At 47.3% G+C, this 24,841-nt stretch overlaps 1 protein-coding gene across 2 annotated transcripts in view; it reads left to right on the top strand.

The window, feature by feature from the left end:
- PCDH15 (protocadherin related 15) overlaps positions 1-24,841 on the top strand; it is a 2,659,104-nt gene that overhangs the window by 811,621 nt on the left and 1,822,642 nt on the right. The gene's annotated exons all lie outside the window — the stretch shown is intronic.

The raw sequence follows: 24,841 nt of genomic DNA, 5'->3' as shown, positions 1-24,841 counted from the left end.
AAATATTCTAGCTGGATACGGATGGAACCACACTAATAGGAGAAATCAGGAAAAATGAGTTGCGCTAATGCAAAAAAGGACAATGTATGAGGCAGTGACGCACGCTGAGCGGACTGCAACCAGAGGTGGCTGCAGAACACACTACAGCGTGAGCTGCACTCTCACACAGAGACCTCGCAGACAGCCATGAACAGCGCTGCAAGGCTGCAGAAAAGCTCCTCTATCTACTCCTATATAGTGTTTTCAAGCAATCTAGCTGGATACGGATGGAACCACACTAATAGGAGAAATCAGGAAAAATGAGCTGCACTAATGCAAAAAAGGACAATGTATGAGGCAGTGACGCACGCCGAGTGGACTACAACCGGAGGTGTCTGCACAACACACTACAGTGTGAGCTGCACTCACACACAGAGACCTCACAGACAGCCGTGAACAGCGCTGCAAGGCAAAAGAAAGCTCCTCACACAGCGGTTGCTAAAGTAGCCTGGGTAAAGCACAATAAAGCAAATCGCTAGCTCAAACTGTCCCTCAGAGTCAGAACAGCAGCGTCCTGTTCTAAGTAAATTCACAGCAGAGTGAACCCAAAATGACAGCGGCGGCTTTTATAGTGCATCATGACATCATTTCACAGCCAATCACAGCAATGCCATTAGTTAACATGCCTAACATGCATAACAGGATGTACCCACACTTCTTAGGATTCCTCATTGGCTGAATAAAATCAAACTGGCTCATTGCATTATGGGAACTTCCGATTCTGGTATTCGATATTCTAACAGTATCGGAACTCAATATCGGAACTCCGATACCGTGAATATTGGCCGATACCCGATATTGCAGTATCAGAATGCTCAACACTAGCAGGAACCAAAGTCTTGCACGAAGGTACAGACTCAAGGGCTACCAGAGCCACGGTCCTCAGGCTCTCAGATGGGACTATCAGCCGAGGCTCCTCATCCTCCGATGACACCACGGAGCGAGAAAGCGCATCGGCCGGGACGTTCTTCTCCCCGGAGAGAAAATTCAGTGTGAAATGGAAACAGGAGAAGAACAAGGACCATCTGGCCTGGCGAGAATTCAGCCGCTGGGCTGTCTGTAAATAGACCAAATTTTTGTGATCGGTGAACACCTGGAATGGGTGGCAAACCATCTCCAGGAGGTGTCTCCATCTGAGAAGGCCAGCTTCATTGCTAGCAACTCCCTGTCCCTGATGAAATAATTACTCTCCGCCGGTGTGAAGGTCTTAGAGAAGAAGAAACATGGATGCTTCTGACCTTGCGAGTCCTTTTGAAAAAGGACCGCTCCACCTCCAGGATGAAGGGCTTATCTACATCAGGGCGATGTAGAATGGGAGCGCTAGTGAAGTGGGACTTAATGGAGGTGAAGGCCTTGGAGACAGTCTCCGACCACAGTTTGGGATTTGCACCCTTCTTGGTGAGGGCTACCAAGGACGCTACCAAAGTTGAGAAATGGGGAATGAACTGGCGATAGTAATTTATGAACCTATGAAGCGCTGCACCGCTTTGAGAGAATGGGGTTCCTGCCAATCCATCACTGCCTGTAGCTTGGCAGGATCCATGGCCAAACCCTGGGCTGAGATGATGTAGCCCAGGAAATGCAAGGACTCCTGCTCAAACACACATTTCTCCAATTTGGCATTAAGAGAGTTGGCCCGCAGGAGATCGAAAACTTTGCGAACATCTCTCCAGTGGGAGTCAATGTCTGGAGAATAAATGAGAATATCGTCCAGATAGACTACTACCGAGGTGGTAAGCATATCCCAGAAGATATCGTTCACAAAGTCTTGGAAGACGGCTGGAGCGTTACATAGCCCGAAGGGCATCACAAGGTATTCATAGTGCCCGCCTCTGGTGTTGAAAGCTGTCTTCCATTCGTCCCCCTCATGGAATCAGGTTATAGGCCCCTTGCAGATCGAGCTTAGTAAACACTCTCGCTCCCTGTAGCCTATCAAACAGTTCCAATATCAGGGGCAGAGGATACTTGTTCTTAACAGTTATGGCGTTAAGATCCCTGTAATCGATGCATGGACGTAATACTCCATTCTTCTTTTGGACAAAGAAGAAACCCGCTCCAGCCGGAGACACCGACTTCCTAATGAACCCTCTTGCCAGATTCTCCCTGATATACTGAGACATGGCCTCTGTCTCTGGGAGAGATAGGGGATATGCTCGACCCCGGGGAGGCTCAGCACCGGACAAGAGGTCAATAGGACAGTCGTAAGGACGGTGCAGTGGAAGGGTCTCTGCCCCCTTCTTGGAGAACACGTCTGCATACTGCTGATATGGCTTGGAAAGTAAGGAGAGATCTGCAGGAACCTCAGAGGTGGCGACCTGTACGCAGTCCCTCAGACACCTACCCTCGCAGGACTTGCTCCAACCAAGGATTTTTCTCGAAGACCACTCTATGTGAGGAGAGTGAGCTCGTAACCAGGGAACTCGTAGGAGGACCTGGTCGATCCCTTCGGGCATAACAAGGAGAGACAACATCTGATGAGAAGGAGACAAAGAGAGTGTCAGTGGAGCCGTCTGATGGGTTATTTCGGACGGGAGTGTCGCCCCATTCACCACTTTGATGGTGACTGGTTGAGGTAGTAAGACCAGGGGGATTGCGTGTTGTTGAGCGAAGGCAGATGACATGAAATTGCCCTCCGCTCCAGAGGCCACGCAAACCTCCACCATCAGAGTGGAAGAAATAAACTCAAACGCCCCTTTAAACAGGAGCTTGGAGGAGAAAGTTGCGTTGTCTAGTAGGCCCCCTCCGATAACCACTAGACAGGAGCGTTTCCCGAGCACTGTGGGCACTGGTTAGCAAGGTGCCCAGTCTGTCGACAGCAGATGCACACTAGAGATACCCACGCGGACCGGGCCCTAGACCCCATGCGGGATTCCTCCATGGCTTCTGGAGGCTCGGGGGGCTGAGCGGGAGGCTCCAGTGGTCTAGCAAAATTTGGAGCCAACTTATAACGTTGGCGGGACTTGGAGCGCTCCAGCCCTCGCTCAGTGAAGCGAATGTTAAGTCGGGTAGAGACCGTAATGAGCTTCTCTAAAGTGGTGGGCACCTCCCTGGTGGCCAGGGTGTCTTTGACATGATCAGCCAGGCCTCTCCAGAATATAGGTATGAAAACCTTATCTGGCCACTCCAGCTCCAAGGCCAGAGTTCTGAAGAGGATAGCATACTGACTGACCAGAGACGCACCCTGGGTTAGAGCCAGCAACTGAAGTGCGGTACCGTGCGTGACCCGAGGACCCAGGAACACCTGTTTCAGAGTGACCAGGAAATGGGTGGCATTCTGTACTAGGAGATCCCTGCGCTCCCACAGCAGGGTGGCCCACTTCAGGGCCCTGCCCGACAGGAGGGAGATGATAAACCCCACCTTGGCCCGCTCGGAGGGAAATTGTGTGTCCAGGAACTCCAGGTGAATTGATCACTGACTCACAAAACCCCTGCTTGAAGCACTATCACCCGAGAACTTCTCAGGCAGCGGGAGGCGGGACAAGGTAGGGGCAGGACTGGCCATGGAGACATGGGCAACAGCCTCCCTAGCTGCAGTCGCTGTTCGTCCGCTATTACTAGCCAGACCCTGGTGCTAGGATAATGTTAGGGCTGGCGGAACGCACCAAATTATAAAGGAGAAGTAGGTGTGTTCGCAGCCTGGGGTCCACCGTGCAGAGGTGGTAACTGCTGCTAGGCAATGGCGGAAGAATAGAGCGGCGTGAAAACAGTCACACGTGGGTTACGTCACCCAGTGTGAACAGGAGCGGACTCCAGTTAATCACATCACCCAGTTAATTCACAGAGCCGCACAACCGCTGAACGTGGATGCCGGAGCCTGTTTAGCTCACAGAGCCCGGCCAAAGAGCGTACAGCAAACGGCCACAGGACTCAACCTCCAAAGAAGTGGAGTTAGAGTCCCTCTAGGCCCACTGAAAGTGTGGCATCGCTGCCACGAATGCCGCTATAGATGCTCGCTATGGAGTGTGGAGCACTTGCACTGAGGCATGCCGAGTCACTGGTGAAGACTAATGCCTGACTCAGACTCTGACCTACCTACGCCTAAGCCTGGGCGCTAGCAGGCTAGGCTGCGTAACACATGTGTACCCAGGGTAGGGGTTTCATAATGAGTCAGTCACCAGACACATTCATACGTGCATTCATCACTCACTTCTTATAGTCTGAAAATACAGTGTATCCTAGCGCATGGCCGAAAGGCCATGCAAACCTTTTATAGCCGAGAGCGTCCAGGACCTTCCTGGCTTCTCAGATGGGCCAATCCGAACAGGAGCAGGACCAGAGCACGTGACCTTCGATCTCCAATGGGAGATAACTCCACAGGCTTGCTCAGTTGCCCGACATGAGAACTTAGTCCCTGGAAAATCTCGCTGCTGAGCAGCATGTATTGCCATAGCTGTGCCAGAGGTGGCAGCAGCAAGCAAACCCACGGAGCTGGTCTGGGCAGAGCGCCGGGACTGACGAGTTTGCTGAGCAACCTCCTCTGCGGCTGGAGAGGAATGGGAGACCGCTGGAAGTAAGGCTTGGGATTCCCGCTGTGCAGCGACAGGAACATGACACCTAACAGAAAGACTAGAAGCAATGGAATGAAACTGGGAGGAGACACATATTAGAAAAAAAGTTTTGGACAGTTAGAGTTATCAATGAGTGGAACAGGTTGCCATGAGAAGTGGTGAGTTCTCCTTCAATAGAAGTCTTCAAACAGAGGCTGGACAGACATCTGTCTGGGATGATTTAGCGCAATCCTGCTTTGAGCACGGGGATTGCCCAGGAGGTCCCTTTCAACTCTACGATTCTATGATTCTTGTCATGAATGATAATAATTCTGCAATTGTCACTAAAAGTGGCAGTTTATGATGAATTTGTGGAAGCAACTTATTTTAGTTGTGTTGATATAAAACATTTACATTGCTCTCGATTGATTAATATATTGCAAATAGAAGACTTTTTGTAAATGTTACCGATAGATCTAATTTGGTTGGGGTCAGATAACGTTTAATGAAATTGTATGTGAATACTATTTGTAAATTTAAACCACTGACATTATAGCATAGGACATGCACCTGAACAACATAATTATAAGCCTTGCTATGATAACTACCGTATATACTCGTGTATAAGCTGACCCGAGTATAAGTCGAGGCACCTCATTTTGCCACAAAAACTGGGAAAACTTATTGACTTGAGTATAAGCAGGGTATGCATTGTCCATTCATCCCTATCCTGGTATGCAAGGTTCTTCATCCCCATCCTTGTATGCCTGGCTCCTTATTCCTATTCTTGTTTGCCTGACTCTTTATTCCCATCCTTATCTGCATGGTTCCTTATTCCCATCCTTGTCTGCATGGCTCCTTATTCCCATCCTTGTCTGCATGGCTCCTTATTCCCATCCTTGCCTGCATAGCTCCATATCCTTATCCTTGCATGCATGGCTCCTCATCCCTATCCTTGTATGCATGGCCCCCATGAGAAAAGCATAAGCAAAAAATCCTACTTATCTTTCCTGCGTGCCCTCGCAGCATCTTGCTTTGGTGCTAGCAGCTCCTGCTGCTGGGCGACCACGTGTCCCCACTCATAAAGGGAATGAATATTCACCTCTCTCCACGCCTATGGGAGTGTGTCACGGCACCTGTACGGCCCCGTCGCGCTCCCTCATACTCACCGACCCGCTCCAGCGCCGCAGCCTCTCTCCTCCCTCCGTCGGCAGCGGCGTACTCCTCTGACCGGCCTGCGGCCTCTGACATCACTACAGGCCTTGCGCATGCGCCATAGGCAGCGGCCAGCTCTCCCTGTCTCTTCTTATGCTCCGGCGGTGCCCTGACCCGGTACCACCGCCGGACCAATGGGGACCAGTCCTTGGGTATTTCAGGCGCCCTCCCATAATGGAGGCGCCTGATCGTAGTGTTAATCCCTGCATGCTAGGCTCCCTGTCAGTCCGCTCCCGTCACCTGCCTTATTCTGTTGCCCTCTCTCTCTCTGCAGCACTGCTCTGTCCTGCTGTCCGTACCTGCTTCCAGTTGTCCTGCTGTCTGTACCTGCTTCCAGTTGTCCTACTCCTGTCCTGTGTCCCTGCAACATCCTGCTGTCCGTACCTGCTTCCAGTTGTCCTACTCCGGTCCTGTGTCCTTGCTCTGTCCTGCTGTCCATACCTGCTTCCAGCTATCATACTCTGTTCCTGTGTCCTTGCTCTGTCCTGCTGTCCGTACTGGTTTCCAGTCATCCTACTCCGGTCCTGTGCCATACTCTGTCTTGTGCTCTTAGTCTCGTACCTGTCCTACTCCTGTCTTGTGCTCTTAGTCTCGTACCTGTCCTACTCCAGTCTCTCCGAGCCGCCCCTCTTGGTACTGGCTGCCATGGCACCCGAACCCCTGGGCCTGCTCCTAACAGTCCCGGGGACCCCTCGCTGCCATGGCCCAGAGGTTCCACTCCTGGAGTTTTGCCTCGCCAAGTAAGCACGTTAACAGAGTGAAGAGAGGTGAATATTCATTACTTTAATGAGTGGGCTCCTGTGAGAGCATGGCAGCTGGTGGAAGCCAGTGGCTGTGGCTGTAGCTGTGTGCACTATAAGAGAAATGAATACTCATTGCCAGTGCAGAGAATATTCATTTCTCTTTAGCGGGCACAGGCTTTAGCCAAAGCCGTCGGCACCAGCCTCCTGTGACCCGCTGCTTCGCCGCTCCCCCTCCCCGCCATCTCCTGAGACAATGACTCGTGTTTAAGCTGAGGGGGGTGTTTTCAGCACAAAAACTTGGCTTATAAATGAGTATATGTAGTAATAGTCTTACCATTTTATTTTTACAAAGTCAAAAGTCAAGAAAAACTGGTCTTCACTTATAAGCTATTACAAACTTTTTGTTAGCTATTCTATGTAGCACTTTGTCACTCAGTTCACTTTATATCTAACAAAATGTCTAATGCCTTTTTTATTGATTGCCATCACAAAACCCATTTCCAGTAGATAACAAGTCCGTCAGACTGTCATTAAGTATGTACATTTCCAGGCTGTAGTAAAGAACTACACATTTTAAATCACATATCTAAATGAGAAATTGATCCATAAAACCTAGCTTCACTAAGTTCTATAAAAATAATATATGCATTCTTCTCTGGTTGTTAACAGTGTTTTCAGCCCTTCTAGTTAACTGAAATAATGTTATATATAACGTATTTGCATATTATATACAGTATATCTGTTTTTGGAAGGATGATTGTATGCAGAATAGAAGATGAGTAGTACCATAAGTCCTATGTCCTGTCAACAGTAAGACATCTTGAGACCATTCATGTGTGGGGGCTTTCATCCATAGAATAGTCTCAATTAGAGTTGAGCGACTTTGGTTGGATCGGGTTTCGTGAAACCCAACTGAAACAAAATTTGAATCAGATGAAACTGGTCTGACTAGGGCAAAAAAAAGTAGGAGTTTCGTCCAAAACCTGACCCCAATGCAAGTCAATGGAGAATAAAAGTCGGCATTGAGTGGATGAATGAGAAACCCAACTGACTCAAATTTTGTTTCAGTTGGGTTTCACGAAACCCGATACGGCCAAAGTCGCTCAACTCTAGTCTCAATCACATTGTTGCCTATGAACACAGCTATGAAAAAGATCTGATATCTAAAAATCCTTCAAGACAAACTTCTGTCAATGATCCAAAAGCAATTTGGTAATGAACAACACTTTTTTTTAGTATTATAACAGGGCTTTCATGTCACAAGGCAGAAGTGATAAGTGGCTCTATGAATAAAACATTGACAGTTTGGGTGCATGCAAAAATGATTTTTTTATTTTCACGTCCGAACGTTATAAACTTCTGTGAAGCACTTGGGGGTTCAAAGTGCTCACCACACATCTAGATAAGTTCCGTGGGGGGGTCTAGTGTCCAAAATGGGGTCACTTGTGGGGAGTTTCAATAGATTAGATACATCAGGGGCTCTCCAAACGCACATGACACCCGCAGACCATTCCATCAAAGTCTGCATTCCAAAACGTCACTGCTTCCCTTCCGAGCCCCGACGTGTGTCCATACAGTAGTTTTCTCCCACATATGGGGTGTCAGCGTACTCACGACTAGAGTTGAGCGACTTTTGTTTTTTTATGGTCGAGTTTCATTTCGTGAAACCCGACTTTTCCAAAAGTCGGGTCGAGCAAGATCGGCCAATTATAGGGAAAAGTCGGGGTCGTCCCGAAACACGAAACCCAATGTAAGTCAATGGGGAATAAAAGTCGGCAGTGAGAGGAGGACAGGAAACACACCTACAGTGCTCATTTGAATGCCAAAAGCATCAATTCTTCTTACTTAAGCTGGTCAACCTTAATTAACTTCATAATACAAGTTACGCACTGAAAAATGGGGGTTATTTGGCTAAAGTTGTGGGGGGGGTAGGGCTGGCTCCAGGTTTTCATGTGCCCTGGGCGAAAGAGCGCCCCTTTAACACATAATACCACAACTCATCATGCTCCGATACGGCAGAGAAATAGCGGTATAGTACAATGAAAAATACTTCACTTTTTACATCTCATGACGAGGCCCATCTATTTCTCCATACAGAATCATTGGTCCCATATAATGTTTGAAACAGTATATGATGAGCTCCACATAATGCTACAGTATATGTTGGTCCCCATGGATGAAGCTCCACTGTGTTAAGGGCCCAAATAATGCTCCAAACATAATGGGCCCCATTTCTAATGCTCTAGTGTATAATGGGCCCTGTAAATGTTGCTCCAGTGTCTGATGTCCACCTTTGGAATGTTCCAGTGTATGGTGGGCCCCATCTATCATTCTCCAGAGTATAGTGCTCCCCAAAAATTGCTGTCCCAACATTGAAAACAATCAAATAAGTCTCCTCGCTAGGGAATCCCTGTACTAGTCTGGACTCCTCGTCGTCCCCATCTTCCTTCTCACTGCACAGTATTTCAACCTTGCAAGTGCTGTGATCCTGAGCAAGCAGGGGGGGCCTACTCGTTGGCGATGGCACTGGCACAGGGCCCCTGATAGTACGGTGGTGTGTCTGATGGCGGGTGGGCCGAACCTGCACTTTCATCTGCAGCTTCCTCTTTGTCACCGTGTAAGATGGAACTGTATATGGGAAGGGTAACCTGAGTTTCATCAGGGTCAGATTCAGGCCGGGTAGCGTGCGAGGGGAATGTAGTGGTCTGGGTCAATGTACCAGCAGATTCATCGAGCAGTGGCTGGGCATCAGTGCACTTGTGTCGCCCCCAGGAGTACGGTCGCCACAGTGGCATTACCTTCCTCCTAGGGAGTGTGATGTCATGCTTGGGAGCAACGAAGGATCTCTCTAGCAGGTTAACTGATTGGGCGGCGTTATTCCCACGAGTCATGACCCTCCAAACAGCGTTCATGGAGGCAAAGTGTTTGTTTTACGTGGGCAGTATGGTTGCAAAGCTGAACCTTAAAGGAATGTCCAGAAGGGCACCACCAGGAGTGGAGCCTACGGCGTAACTTGACTCAACACAGGCAACCTCAACCATGCCAGCTACAGAACAGATGCACACATTGCAAGCTTAATTCCGTTAACGAACGAGACTCTGTCATGCCCCGCGGTCCGAGTCTGGCTTACTAGAGGGACACGTAAGGCTCTGGCACATAAGATTGGCCAATAACTGGTGTGTCATGCCCTTACATGTCCGTGGCTGCATGTGCGCTACACTGAAAAGGCCAGCGTTTGTCGCTTACAGGTGCAGATAACCCACTGAACAACGTTAGTGATGGGGATCATTGATTACAATTATTACTCGCGAACGATGATTTCAGAGTAAGTGCAGGTCAACCGGAGTTCCGGAATTAGGCCTAACCGTCATTCCTGAAAAAAATGAAAAACTTACGTGTGCAAACCACAGGTGCTGTAGCTTGCTTAACAGCTCGCCAGCCGTTCTCACGCCCAGTATGTGTTACACGTGATTGCACAAAGGTGAGAAAGGGTACCGTATCCCCGGATAACATGTATGGATAGCGTACACATTCAAAATATATGTCTATACATCAGGAGGCAGGCTCAGACAGTGTTAGGCCCAGTATGGCTTGCACGTGATTGCACAAAGGTGAGAAAGGGTACCGTATCCCCGGATAACATGTATGGATAGCGTACACATTCAAAAGATATGTCTATACATCAGGAGGCAGGCTCAGACGGTGTCAGGCACAGTATGGCTTGCAAGTGATTGCACAAAGGTGAGAAAGGGTACCGTATCCCCGGATAACATGTATGGATAGGGTACACATTCAAAAGATATGTCTATACATCAGGAGGCAGGCTCAGACGGTGTAAGGCCCAGTATGGCTTGCAAGTGATTGCACAAAGATGAGAAAGGGTACCGTATCCCCGGATAACATGTATGGATAGCGTACACATTCAAAAGATATGTCTATACATCAGGAGGCAGGCTCAGACGGTGTAAGGCCCAGAATGGCTTGCACGTGATTGCACAAAGGTGAGAAAGGGTACCGTATCCCCAGATAACATGTATGGATAGCGTACACATTCAAAATATATGTCTATACATCAGGAGGCAGGCTCAGACGGTGTTAGGCCAAGTATGGCTTGCACGTGATTGCACAAAGGTGAGAAAGGGTACCGTATCCCCGGATAACATGTATGGATAGCGTACACATTCAAAAGATATGTCTATACATCAGGAGGCAGGCAGAGACGGTGTTAGGCCCAGTATGGCTTGCACGTGATTGCACAAAGGTGAGAAAGGGTACCGTATCCCCGGATAACATGTATGGATAGCGTACACATTCAAAAGATATGTCTATACATCAGGAGGCAGGCTCAGACGGTGTCAGGCACAGTATGGCTTGCAAGTGATTGCACAAAGGTGAGAAAGGGTACCGTATCCCCGGATAACATGTATGGCTAGCGTACACATTCAAAATATATGTCTATACATCAGGAGGCAGGCTCAGACGGTGTTAGGCCCAGTATGGATTGCTCGTGATTGCACAAAGGTGAGAAAGGGTACCATATCCCCGGATAACATGTATGGATAGCGTACACATTCAAAAGATATGTCTATACATCAGGAGGCAGGCTCAGACCGTGTTAGGCCCAGTATGGATTGCACGTGATTGCACAAAGGTGAGAAAGGGTACCGTATCCCCGGATAACATGTATGGATAGCGTACACATTCAAAATATATGTCTATACATCAGGAGGCAGGCTCAGATGGTGTTAGGCCCAGTATGGATTGCACGTGAATGCACAAAGGTGAGAAAGGGTACCGTATCCCCGGATAACATGTATGGATAGCGTACACATTCAAAATATATGTCAATACACCAGGAGGCAGGCTCAGACGGTGTCAGGCACAGTATGGATTTGATGGCCCAGACTACACAGCGGAGGAGCAGGGAGAGGTAAAGATTGCAAATGCTGGGGCCCTGCCCAAACAAGGGGGACCCACTCGTGGGCGTCGGTACTGGCACTGGGCCCCTCATAGTACGGCGGTGTGTCTGACGGCGGGTGTGCACCACCACCGTCAGAGACACTTGATTGCACTATGAGGGACCCTGTGCCAGTGCCCGCGCCCAAGAGTCGGCCTACCCACCTGTCCAGGGCAACGGCACTCGCACGGTGTTGTGCGCTAGGTGGTGACCCCGGCCATGGGGGGGGGAGGCAGCACAGTTAGGGAGTTTTAGAAAGTGGCATATGCTGATGTTGGACATTCAGCTGATGCAAAAGGCGAAATAGGTCAAGTCCAAGGAAGAGGTGGACCAAAGCAAGCCATTTTTCTGTCACCCTATGTGTCATCAGGGGAAGGTGGGACAAAATCCTTGGAAACCCATGCATGGTTCATTTTAATGAAGGTTAGATCATCCACATTTTGGGTTGACAGACGGGTCCTTTTTTCTGTCAGGATTGATCCAGCTGCACTGAAGACTCTTTCCGATAGCATACTTGCAGCTGGGCAAGCGAGCTCCTGTAAGGCATATTGTGCCAATTCAGGCCAGGTGTCCAGTTTAGCAGCCCAATAGTCAAAGGGGAATGACCTGTGTGGGAGAACATCGATATGGGAGGAAAAGTAGTTTGTAACCATAGTTGACAACTGCTGTCTCCTGTCACTTTCCATCGATGCTGTATTACCAGTTGTGTGAGCGGTACTTGAAAAATCAGTCCACAACATTGTCATGAAACCCCTGTCTCCAACGCCACTTCTGCTGTGTGCACCATGAACACCTCTGCCAAGCTGCCCCCGGCCCGTACGGCTCGTGTGAGAACCATCACCGCTGCTGTGTGCTGGGAATGCCTCAAGCAACCGATTTACCAGAGTTGCTTGTTTATTAGCCAATATTAGGTCAAGGTTCTCCTGTGGCATGATGTTTTGTAATTTGCCTTTATAGCGTGTATCCAGGATGCTGGCCAACCAGTAGTTGTCATCGTTCATCATTTTGGCAATGCGGGGGTCCCTTTTTAGGATCCGCAAGGCATAATCTGACATGTGGGCCAATGTTCCCGGTGTCAATGATGCACTGCGAGTGCTGGTTGGAGGAGCACTTTCTGGCAAATCCACATCCCTCCAGTCACGCACAAACCCTGTACCAGACCTTGCCACGCCAACATTTTCACTTGCCCCATGAGATGCATCCTCCTCCCCTAAGTAATCATCCCCATCATCAACCTCCTCCTCCTCTTCTTCCTCCAACTCGTCCAGGAGAGGTCCCTGAGCAGACAATGGCTGAATGTCATCAAGGATTCCCTCCACCTCTTCCTCCTCGTCAACATTGGCTGCAGATGCCTGCTCCTTAAGGTGCGTCAAAGTTTGCATGAGCAGATGCATAAGTGGGATGCTCATGCTTAGGATGGCGTCGTCTGCGCTTACCAGCCGTGTGCATTCCTCAAAACACTGAAGGACTTTACAGAGGTCTTTCAGCTTCGACCACTGCACACCTGTCAACTCCATGTCTGCTCTCAAAGTGCCTGGCCGTGTATCCTCCCACAAATGCATTATGGCCTGCCTCTGCTCGCACAGCCGCTCCACCATGTGCAGGGTGGAATTCCACCTTGTTGCAATGTCGATAATGAGGCGGTGGTTGGGAAGGTGGAGCAATCGCTGCAGCTTCTGCATACGAACGGAGTGTACAGGCGACCGGCGGATGTGCGTGCACAGTCTTCACACCTTATGGAGCAGGGCTGTTAACTCCGGATAATTTTTGAGGAAGCACTGCACCACCAGGTTCAAGGTGTGAGCCAAGCAAGGTATGTGGCTGAGTTTTGAAAGGGCTATGGCTGCCACAAAATTACGGCCGTTATCACTAACTACCTTGCCTGCCTCAAGATGTACACTGCCCAGCCATGACTCAGTTTGTCGCTTCAAGTACTCGGCCAGCACCTCGGCGGTGTGTCTGTCGCCCAAACACATCATCTGCAACACAGCCTGCTGACGCTTTCCACTAGCTGCTCGATAGGGGGACACCTCATGTGCAACAGTGGCAGCTGCAGATGGAGTGCTCGTACGACTGCGCTCTGTGGACGAGCTTTCGCTTCTGGAGGAGGAGGAGGGTGGAACGCCTACAGCCATCTGTTTCCTATATCGTGGGCTAGGCAGCACTGTCCCACCACCGCTGTCCCCTGTGGACCCTGCATCCACCACATTAACCCAGTGCACAGTGATGGACACGTAACGGCCATGCCGACTGGACCATGCATCAGTTGTGAGGTGCACCTTTCCACTCACTGACTGCTTGAGTGCATGGACAATGCGGTCTTTCACATGATGGTGGAGGAATGGGATGGCTTTGCGAGAGAAGAAGTGGCGACTGGGTAGGTCATAGCGTGGTACTGCATAGGCCATGAGTTCGCGGAAAGCTGCGCTTTCCACCAACCGATAGGGCATCATCTCAAACGAGATTAGTTTGGCAATGTGGGCGTTCAAACCCAGTGTACGCGGATGAGAGACTGAGTACTTTCTTGACCTACTCATAGTGTCTGGGAGGGTGAGCTGGACTTGAGAGCTGCATATGGTAGAAGTAGCGGTGGACAGGGCGGACTGAGAGAGGGTTGATGATGGTGATGGAGTTGGTGTTCTTTCTGATGGCCTAGATTCAGTATTTCGTTGATATAACAGTGGGATTCCCTGACTGCTCTCGCCTTGCAACGACACCTCAACATTTGCTGCTGCACTCTTCCTACTTTGGCAGACATTTTGCGGCCTAGCACGCTGTGATGTTTTGACCCTCTGGACAAGCTGTCCAGCAACTCTTTTGATTTTTGGAACCTGTCTTTGGAGTGCTCCGGGCCTGCCAGATAACAGCTGTTGCGATGTTGATGTCTGCTATGGATGCTCCTCATCTGAGCCATTGGAAGCAGCACCCTCTTCCCCCAATGGATGCCAATCTGGGTCAACAACTGGGTCATCCATCACCTCCTCTTCAATGTCATGTGCACCTTCCTCTGTGTCACCGTGTATGGGGGTATAGTGTGCCGGAAGGGGCACCTGAGTCTCACCAGGGTCAGAATCTGGCTCTGTACACTGCGAGGACAATGTATTGCTCTGAGTGAATGTACCAGCAGAATCATCTATCAGCGGCTGTGCATCAGTGCACTCCATGTCAGATTCATCTTGGCCTGGGTAATTCACTATTTCACTTGATAATCCAGGCATGGTATGTGAAAACAGCTCCATGGAGTAATCAGTAGTATGGCCTGCGTCATCCTTCAATCTTGGTTGTGGTGAAGGACACAAGGAAAGGTGTGGTTCATGAACATGAGCCTCCAATGACGACTCAGTGCTTTTACTTTTTACAACTTCAGAAGAGGAGGCGATAGAGCTGGAGGCTGAGTCAGCAATGTAAGACAAAACTTTTTCCTGATGCTCTGGCGTTAAAAGCGGTTTGCCAACGCCTAGAAAACTAAGCCTTCGAAGCCTTATGGAGCAAGACGATGACGCCGGCTCAACACCTCCTGCATTCGGTCCTTTTTTGCTTTTGCCACTACCATCAGATCCACCACCAACACCATCATTACCAGCTGCCAACCCCCGCCCAATTCCACGGCCTCTTCCACCAGCCTTCCTCATTTTTGGTAGAAATGTAGACAAAATCCAACAAACTATATAGTAATGTAAAACAAGGTACAAGGTGTCTATAGGACAGGGGAGATTTAGATTTTCTGCACACACTAGTGGACACTGGACACTTTTGGATTGTGTGAGGCCCACTGAATATCAGAGCGCAATGTCACAGGCTCGATGGCACAGGTGTGAAAAAAGTGACTACAGGATAAGGGAGATTTTGAATTTCTGTGAGATTTTGAATTTCTGCAGACACTTGTGGACACTGGACACTTGGATTGTGTGAGGCCCACTGAATATCACAGCGCTATGTCACAGGCTCGATGGCACAGGTGTGAAAAAAGTGACTACAGGATAAGGGAGATTTTGAATTTCTGTGAGATTTTGAATTTCTGCAGACACTTGTGGACACTGGACACTTGGATTGTTTGAGGCCCACTGAATATCACAGCGCTATGTCACAGGCTCGATGCAGCAGGTGTGAAAAAAGTGACTACAGGATAAGGGAGATTTTGAATTTCTGCAGACACTTGTGGACACTGGACACTTGGATTGTGTGAGGCCCACTGAATATCACAGTGCTATGTCACAGGCTCGATGGCACAGGTGTGAAAAAAGTGACTACAGGATAAGGAAGATTTTGAATTTCTGCAGACACTTGTGGACACTGGACACTTGGATTGTGTGAGGCCCACTGAATATCACAGCGCTATGTCACAGGCTTGATGCAGCAGGTGTGAAAAAAGTGACTACAGGATAAGGGAGATTTTGAATTTCTGCAGACACTTGTGGACACTGGACACTTGGATTGTGTGAGGCCCACTGAATATCACAGTGCTATGTCACAGGCTCGATGGCACAGGTGTGAAAAAAGTGACTACAGGATTAGGAAGATTTTGAATTTCTGCAGACACTTGTGGACACTGGACTCTTGGATTGTGTGAGGCCCACTGAATATCACAGCGCTATGTCACAGGCTCGATGCAGCAGGTGTGAAAAAAGTGACTACAGGATAAGGGAGATTTTGAATTTCTGCAGACACTTGTGGACACTGGACACTTGGATTGTGTGAGGCCCACTGAATATCACAGCGCTATGTCACAGGCTCGATGCAGCAGGTGTGAAAAAAGTGACTACAGGATAAGGGAGATTTTGAATTTCTGCAGACACTTGTGGACACTGGACACTTGGATTGTGTGAGGCCCACTGAATATCACAGTGCTATGTCACAGGCTCGATGGCACAGGTGTGAAAAAAGTGACTACAGGATAAGGGAGATTTTGAATTTCTGTGAGATTTTGAAGTTCTGCAGACACTTGTGGACACTGGACACTTGGATTGTGTGAGGCCCACTGAATATCACAGCGCTATGTCACAGGCTCGATGCAGCAGGTGTGAAAAAAGTGACTACAGGATAAGGGAGATTTTGAGTTTCTGCAGACACTTGTGGACACTGGACACTTCGATTGTGTGAGGCCCACTGAATATCACAGTGCTATGTCACAGGCTCGATGGCACAGGTGTGAAAAAAGTGACTACAGGACAAGGGAGATTTTGAATTTCTTTGAGATTTTGAATTTCTGCAGACACTTGTGGACACTGGACACTTGGATTGTGTGAGGCCCACTGAATATCACAGTGCTATGTCACAGGCTCGATGGCACAGGTGTGAAAAATGTGACTACAGGATAAGGGAGATTTTGAATTTCTGCAGACACTTGTGGACACTGGACACTTGGATTGTGTGAGGCCCACTGAATATCACAGCGCTATGTCACAGGCTCAATGCAGCAGGTGTGAAAAAAGTGACTACAGGATAAGGGAGATTTTGAATTTCTGCAGACACTTGTGGACACTGGACACTTGGATTGTGTGAGGCCCACTGAATATCACAGCGCTATGTCACAGGCTCGATGCAGCAGGTGTGAAAAAAGTGACTACAGGATAAAGGAGATTTTGAATTTCTGCAGACACTTGTGGACACTGGACACTTGGATTGTGTGAGGCCCACTGAATATCACAGCGCTATGTCACAGGCTCGATGCAGCAGGTGTGAAAAAAGTGACTACAGGATAAGGGAGATTTTGAATTTCTGCAGACACTTGTGGACGCTGGACACTTGGATTGTGTGAGGCCCACTGAATATCACAGCGCTATGTCACAGGCTCGATGCAGCAGGTGTGAAAAAAGTGACTACAGGATAAGGGAGATTTTGAATTTCTGTGAGATTTTGAATTTCTGCAGACACTTGTGGACACTGGACACTTGGATTGTGTGAGGCCCACTGAATATCACAGCGCTATGTCACAGGCTCGATGCAGCAGGTGTGAAAAAAGTGACTACAGGATAAGGGAGATTTTGAATTTCTGCAGACACTTGTGGACACTGGACACTTGGATTGTGTGAGGCCCACTGAATATCACAGCGCTATGTCACAGGCTCGATGCAGCAGGTGTGAAAAAAGTGACTACAGGATAAGGGAGATTTTGAATTTCTGTGAGATTTTGAATTTCTGCAGACACTTGTGGACACTGGACACTTGGATTGTGTGAGGCCCACTGAATATCACAGCGCTATGTCACAGGCTCGATGCAGCAGGTGTGAAAAAAGTGACTACAGGATAAGGGAGATTTTGAATTTCTGCAGACACTTGTGGACACTGGACACTTGGATTGTGTGAGGCCCACTGAATATCACAGTGCTATGTCACAGGCTCGATGGCACAGGTGTGAAAAAAGTGACTACAGGATAAGGCAGATTTTGAATTTCTGTGAGATTTTGAATTTCTGCAGACACTTGTGGACACTGGACACTTGGATTGTGTGAGGCCCACTGAATATCACAGCGCTATGTCACAGGCTCGATGCAGCAGGTGTGAAAAAAGTGACTACAGGATAAGGGAGATTTTGAATTTCTGCAGACACTTGTGGACACTGGACACTTGGATTGTGTGAGGCCCACTGAATATCACAGCGCTATGTCACAGGCTCGATGCAGCAGGTGTGAAAAAAGTGACTACAGGATAAGGGAGATTTTGAATTTCTGCAGACACTTGTGGACACTGGACACTTGGATTGTGTGAGGCCCACTGAATATCACAGTGCTATGTCACAGGCTCGATGGCACAGGTGTGAAAAAAGTGACTACAGGATAAGGGAGATTTTGAATTTCTGTGAGATTTTGAATTTCTGCAGACACTTGTGGACACTGGACACTTGGATTGTGTGAGGCCCACTGAATATCACAGCGCTATGTCACAGGCTCGATGCAGCAGGTGTGAAAAAAGTGACTACAGGATAAGGGAGATTTTGAGTTTCTGCAGACACTTGTGGACACTGGACACTTCGATTGTGTGAGGCCCACTGAATATCACAGTGCTATGTCACAGGCACGATGGCAAAGGTGTGAAAAAAGTGACTACAGGATAAGGGAGATTTTGAATTTCTGCAGACACTTGTGGACACTGGACACTTGGATTGTGTGAGGCCCACTGAATATCACAGCGCTATGTCACAGGCTCGATGGCACAGGTGTGAAAAAAGTGACTACAGGATAAGGGAGATTTTGAATTTCTGCAGACACTTGTGGACACTGGACACTTGGATTGTGTGAGGCCCACTGAATATCACAGCGCTATGTCACATGCTCGATGGCACAGGTGTGAAAAAAGTGACTACAGGATAAGGGAGATTTTGAATTTCTGCAGACACTGGACACTTTTGGATTGTGTGAGGCCCAATGAATATCAGAGCGCTATGTCACAGGCTCGATGCAGCAGGTATGAAAAAAGTTACTACAGGATAAGGGAGATTTTGAATTTCTGCAGACACTTGTGGACACTGGACACTTTTGGATTGTGTGAGGCCCACTGAATATCAGAGCACTATATCACAGGCTCGATGGCACAGGTGTGAAAAAAGTGAATTGTAGAATTGGGCAGAATAGGAATCTCCCTAGAGTGTAGGTCTGTAAGAACAGAACAAGTCCTCCACAGTGACACACAGATAGCTTCACTGTGGCTGTGATAACAGCCGTTACACGGTACTGTGTGAATAAATGCACGCTCAGTACCTTAGCAGGAAAAAAAAAAAATTGGGATTGCTTTTTAAAAAAGCAGTTTGCAGAGCAGTGGGGAAACAGCAATGCAGCTGTCAGGAAGCCTTAGAAGGCAGCCTAACAACCAACACCGCTGATCCACCACAACATAGCCTCCCCTTGCACTGCACACACAGTGACTGGTGTGTTGCACAGGCAAAATCGCTAGCAGCAGAAGCAGTTTTTTTGTCTTCTTCCCTGCCTAACGCTCTCCCTACAGAATCAGCAACCTCTCCCTATGCTAAGATCGGCAGAAGTAAGATGGCGGTCGGCGTGCACGCCCTTTTATAACCCCTGTGACGCCCACCAAAGCAAGCCAATCACTGGCATGCCCTTCTGAAAGATGGTGGCGACCCCTGCCTATGTCATCACATTTCCCACAGTGTCCGTGGATCCTGATTGGCTGAAAAAGAGCGCTAAACAAACTTTTGAAACGCGACTTTGGCGCGTAAGTCGCCGACCTCGTGGCCGACCTCATCCTAGGGTCGGGTTTCGTTTCATGAAACCCGACTTTGCCAAAAGTCGGAGACTTTTGAAATTGTTCGACCCGTTTCGCTCAACTCTACTCATGACAAATTGGACAACAACTTTTGTGGTTCAATTTCTCCTGTTACCCTTGGGAAAATGAAAAAATTGGGGACTAATTGATCATGTTTGTGGAAAAAATACGATTTTTTTATTTTCATGCCCGGGCATTATAAACTTCTGTGAAGCCCTTGGGGGTTCAAAGTGCTCACCACACAACTAGATAAGTTCCTTAGGGGTTCTCATTTCCAAAATGGGGTCATTTGTGGGTGTTTCCACTGTTTAGGTACATTAGGGGCTCTCCAAAGGCAACATGGCACCCGCAGACCATTCCATCAAAGTCTGCATTCCAAATCGTCACTACTTCCCTTCCGAGCCCTGACGTGTGTCCATACAGTAGTTTTCTCCCACATATGGGGTGTCAGCGTACTCAGGACAAATTGGGCAACAACGTTTGGGGTTCAATTTTTCCTGTTACCCTTGGGAAAATAAAAAAATTGGGGACTAATTGATCATGTTTGTGGAAAAAATATGATTTTTTTATTTTCATGCCCTGGCATTATAAACTTCTGTGAAGCCCTTGGGGGTTCAAAGTGCTCACCTCACATCTAGATAAGTTCCTTAGGGGGTCTAGTTTTCAAAGTGGGGTAATTTGTTGGGGGTTTCCACTGTTTAGGTACATTAGGGGCTCTCCAAAGGCAACATGACACCCGCAGACCATTCCATCAATGTCTGCATTCCAAAACATCACTACTTCCCTTCCGAGCCCTGACGTGTGTCCATACAGTAGTTTTCTCCCACATATGGGGTGTCAGCGTACTCAGGACAAATTCGACAACAACTTTTGGGGTTCAATTTCTCCTGTTACCCTTGGGAAAATAAAAAAATTGGGGACTAATTGATCATGTTTGTGGAAAAAATAAAAAAAATTTATTTTCATGCCCTGGCATTATAAACTTCTGTGAAGCCCTTGGGGGTTCAAAGTGCTCACCTCACATCTAGATAAGTTCCTTAGGGGGTCTAGTTTTCAAAATGGGGTCATTTGTGGGGGGTTTCCACTGTTTAGGTACATTAGGGGCTCTCCAAAGGCAACATGACACCCGCAGACCATTCCATCAATGTCTGCATTCCAAAACGTCACTACTTCCCTTCCGAGCCCTGACGTATGTCCATACAGTAGTTTTCTCCCACATATGGGGTATCAGCATACTCAGGACAAATTGGACAACAACTTTTGGGGTCCAATTTCTCCTGTTACCCTTGGGAAAATAAAAAAAATGGTGACTAAAAGATCGTGTTTGTGGAAAAAATACGATTTTTTTATTTTCACGCCCGGGCGTTATTCTGTGAAGCACTGGGGGGTTCAAAGTGCTCACCACACATCTAGATAAGTTCCTTGTGGGGGTCTAGTTTACAAAATGGTGTCATTTGTGGGGGGTTTCCACTGTTTAGGTACATCAGGGGTTTTCGAATCGCAACATGGTGTCCGATCTCAATTCCAGCCAAAAACGTCAAATGGCGCTGCTTCCATTCCGAGCTCTGCCATGCGCCCAAATAGTGGTTTACCCCCACATGTGGGGTATCAGCGTACTCAGGACAAATTGCACAATAACTTTTAGGGTGCTGTTACCCTTGGAAAAATAAGAATTGAGGGTGAAAAGATCATTTTTGTGGAAAAAATATGATTTTTTAATTGTATGGCTTTATGTTATAAAAATCTGTGAAGCCCATGGGGGTTCAAAGTTCTCACCACACATCTAGATAAGTTCCTTATGGGGTCTAGTTTCCAAAATTGTGTCATTTGTGGGGGGTTTCCACTGTTTTGGTACATCAGGGGTTTTCCAATCGCGACATGGTGTCCGATCTCAATTCCAGCCAAAAATGTCAAATGGCGTTGCTTCCCTTCCGAGCTCTGCCATGCACCCAAATAGTGGTTTACCCCCACATGTGGGGTATCAGCGTACTCAGGACAAATTGCACAATAACTTTTAGGGTCCTGTTACCCTTGGGAAAATAAAAATTGGGGTGAAAAGATCATTTTTGTGGAAAAAATATGATTTTTTAATTGTACCGCTGTACGTTATAAACTTCTGCAAAGCCCTTGTGGGTTCAAAGTTCTCACCACATATCTAGATAAGTTCCTTGGGGGGTCTAGTTTCCAAAATGGGGTCACTTGTAGGGGGTTTCCACTGATTAGGTACATCAGGGACTCTTCAAACGTGACATGGCGTCCAATCTGAATTCCAGCCAATTTTGCATTGAAAAAGTCAAATGGCGCTCCTTCCATTTTGAGCTCTGCCATGCGCCGAAACGGTCGTTCTCCCCACAAATCAGGTATCAGCGTACTCAGGACAAATTGCACAATAACTTTTGCAGTCCAATTTCTCCTGTTACCCTTGGTAAAATAAAAAAAATTGAACCTGAAGTATTTTTTTTATTAAAAAAAGTTAGATGTTCATTTTTTTTAAATATTCAAAAAAAATTCCTGTGACGCACCTAAAGGGTTAATAAACTTCTTGAATGTGGTTTTGAGCACCTTAAGGGGTGCAGTTTTTAGAATGATGTCACTTTTGGGTATTTTCTATCATATAGACCCCTCAAAGTGGCTTCAAATGTGATGTGGTCCGTAAAAATAAAATGGTGTTGTAAAAATGAGAAATCGCTGGTCAACTTTTAACCCTTATAACTTCCTAACAAAAAAAAATGTTGGTTCCAAAATTGTGCTGATGTAAAGTAAACATGTGGGAAATGTTAGCTATCAAGTTTTTTGTGTGCTGTATCTCTGTGATTTAAGGGCATATAAATTCAAAGTTGGAAATTTTCAAAATTTTCAAAATTTTCGCCAAATTTCCGTTTTTCTCACAAATAAACGCAAGTTATTTGAATGAAATTTTACCACTAACATGAAGTACAATATGTCACGAGAAAACAGTGTCAGAATCACCGGGATCCATGGAAGCGTTCCAGAGTTATGACCTCATAAAGGTACAGTGGTCAGAATTGTAAAAATTGGCCCGGTCATGAACGTGCAAGCCACCCGTGGGGGTGAAGGGGTTAAAAAGTCATGAAATGCTTATAATTGTATGTCAGTGACTATAGAAACATCCTACTAAAGGTTGTAAAAACACCTCATACTTTGTTAAAAACAACATTTGAGTCAGTCTCAAAAAAAATTCTTGGCCTCAACTCTATATGTACGTACAAGTACCAAAGGCTTATAAAATACTAATCTTTATGTTTAACGTGGCATGGGGCAGTAGTCATGGACAAGGCACACGTTTTCAGTGCCTCAGCAGATTACATGATAGTGGAGGTCCTGGCTGGGTGTGTGGACTGGTGCTGTTAGGGCATTATGCCCATGCAAGCTGCATGTAACCGATATACTGGGTTTGCCAGGATCAGATGTTTCACAGTTCATTGAAGGAGACCGCCATTCAAAAACAAACTTTGCTGAACGATAACTTGCTAAGGGTTATATGCAAGGGATAGTGGGTGCAAAGACTTGTGAACGTTTCCTTTACAGTACGAAGCATTTTGCACATAGTATCTTTCCACTATAGTATATAACAGGGCTTTCTAGGCACACTGTTTCTCTCTACATCGCTCCAACCCAACTTTAACTCTACAGTCCTGATTAACAAGGCTTCTTTACTTGCTCAGTGGTTCCCAGTCCTGTTTCTTTCACTTTCTGCTTGGGACCCTTCACTAAATCCCAGTCTCTCAATCCTCTTACCTTCTGCGTTACCAGCTTAATGTCTCATGTCTATGCGTCCTCTCCTTGGGCCAGACTCTGGAAGGTCACTCTGTCTCTTTTTGTTGCTTTTCATTGGAATCTTACTTTCACTCATTCTTCAGTCACTTATCAATCAGGGTCACCTGCTGATGCAGCACTGCTTACTTTGCACTCCAGACCCTCTCTGCCTTTCTAGTCGGAAGCTGTCACTCTTCCTGACAGTAGCCCCTCACTATGGGCTAGTCCCAAACATTAACTCTAAATGTACTCTTAAGTTAACTATATACATCCTACACTACACTCACTGGCCACTTTATTAGGTACACCTGTCCAACTGTGTGTTAAGACTTAATTTCTAATCAGCCAATCACATGGCGGCAACTCAGTGCATTTAGGCATGTAGACATGGTCAAGACAATCTCCTGCAGTTCAAACCGAGCATCAGTATGGGGAAGAAAGGTGATTTGAGTGCCTTTGAACGTGGCATGATTGTTGGTGTCAGAAGGGCTGGTCTGAGTATTTCAGAAACTGCTGATCTACTGGGATTTTCACGCACAACCATCTCTAGGGTTTACAGAGAATGGTCCGAAAAAGAAAAAAAATCCAGTGAGCGGCAGTTCTGTGGCCGGAAATGCCTTGTTGATGCCAGAGGTCAGAGGAGAATGGGCATACTGGTTCGAGCTGATAGAAAGGCAACAGTGACTCAAATTGCCACCCGTTACAACCAAGGTAGGCAGAAGAGCATCTCTGAACGCACAGTGCGTCGAACTTTGAGGCAGATGGGCTACAGCAGCAGAAGACCACACTGGGTACCACTCCTCTCAGCTAAGAACAGGCATCTGATGGCTACTTTCAGCAGGATAATGCGCCATGTCATAAAGCTCGATTCATCTCAGATTGGTTTCTTGAACATGACAATGAGTTCACTGTACTCAAATGGCCTCCTCAGTCACCAGATCTCAATCCAATAGAGCATCTTTGGGATGTGGTGGAACGGGAGATTCGCATCAGGGATGTGCAGCCGACAAATCTGCGCCAACTGTGTGATGCCATCATGTCAATATGGTCCAAAATCTCTGAGGAATGCTTCCAGCACCTTGTTGAATCTCTGCCACGAAGAATTGAGGCAGTTCTGAAGGCAAAAGGGGGTCCAACCCGTTACTAGCATGGTGTACCTAATAAAGTGGCCAGTGAGTGTATATATTGCACTTTTTTTTACTTATCTTACATTGCTACACACTATACTAACAATACTTATCGCATTCTATATCACATTACATTAAAATTCACACAGCACAATACAGTTGTGGCCAAAAGTATTGACACCCCTGCAATTCTGTCTGATATTACTCAGTTTTCTTCCTGAAAATGATTGCAAACACAAATTTTTTGGTATTATTATCTTCATTTAATTTGTCTTA

The sequence above is a fragment of the Dendrobates tinctorius genome, unplaced genomic scaffold (assembly GCF_039654945.1).
Source record: "Dendrobates tinctorius isolate UK_male_01 unplaced genomic scaffold, ASM3965494v1 ptg000156l, whole genome shotgun sequence".
NCBI lineage: Eukaryota > Metazoa > Chordata > Amphibia > Anura > Dendrobatidae > Dendrobates > Dendrobates tinctorius.
The sequence above is the reverse complement of the archived record's forward strand: the minus strand, read 5'-3'. Positions and strand labels throughout refer to the sequence as shown.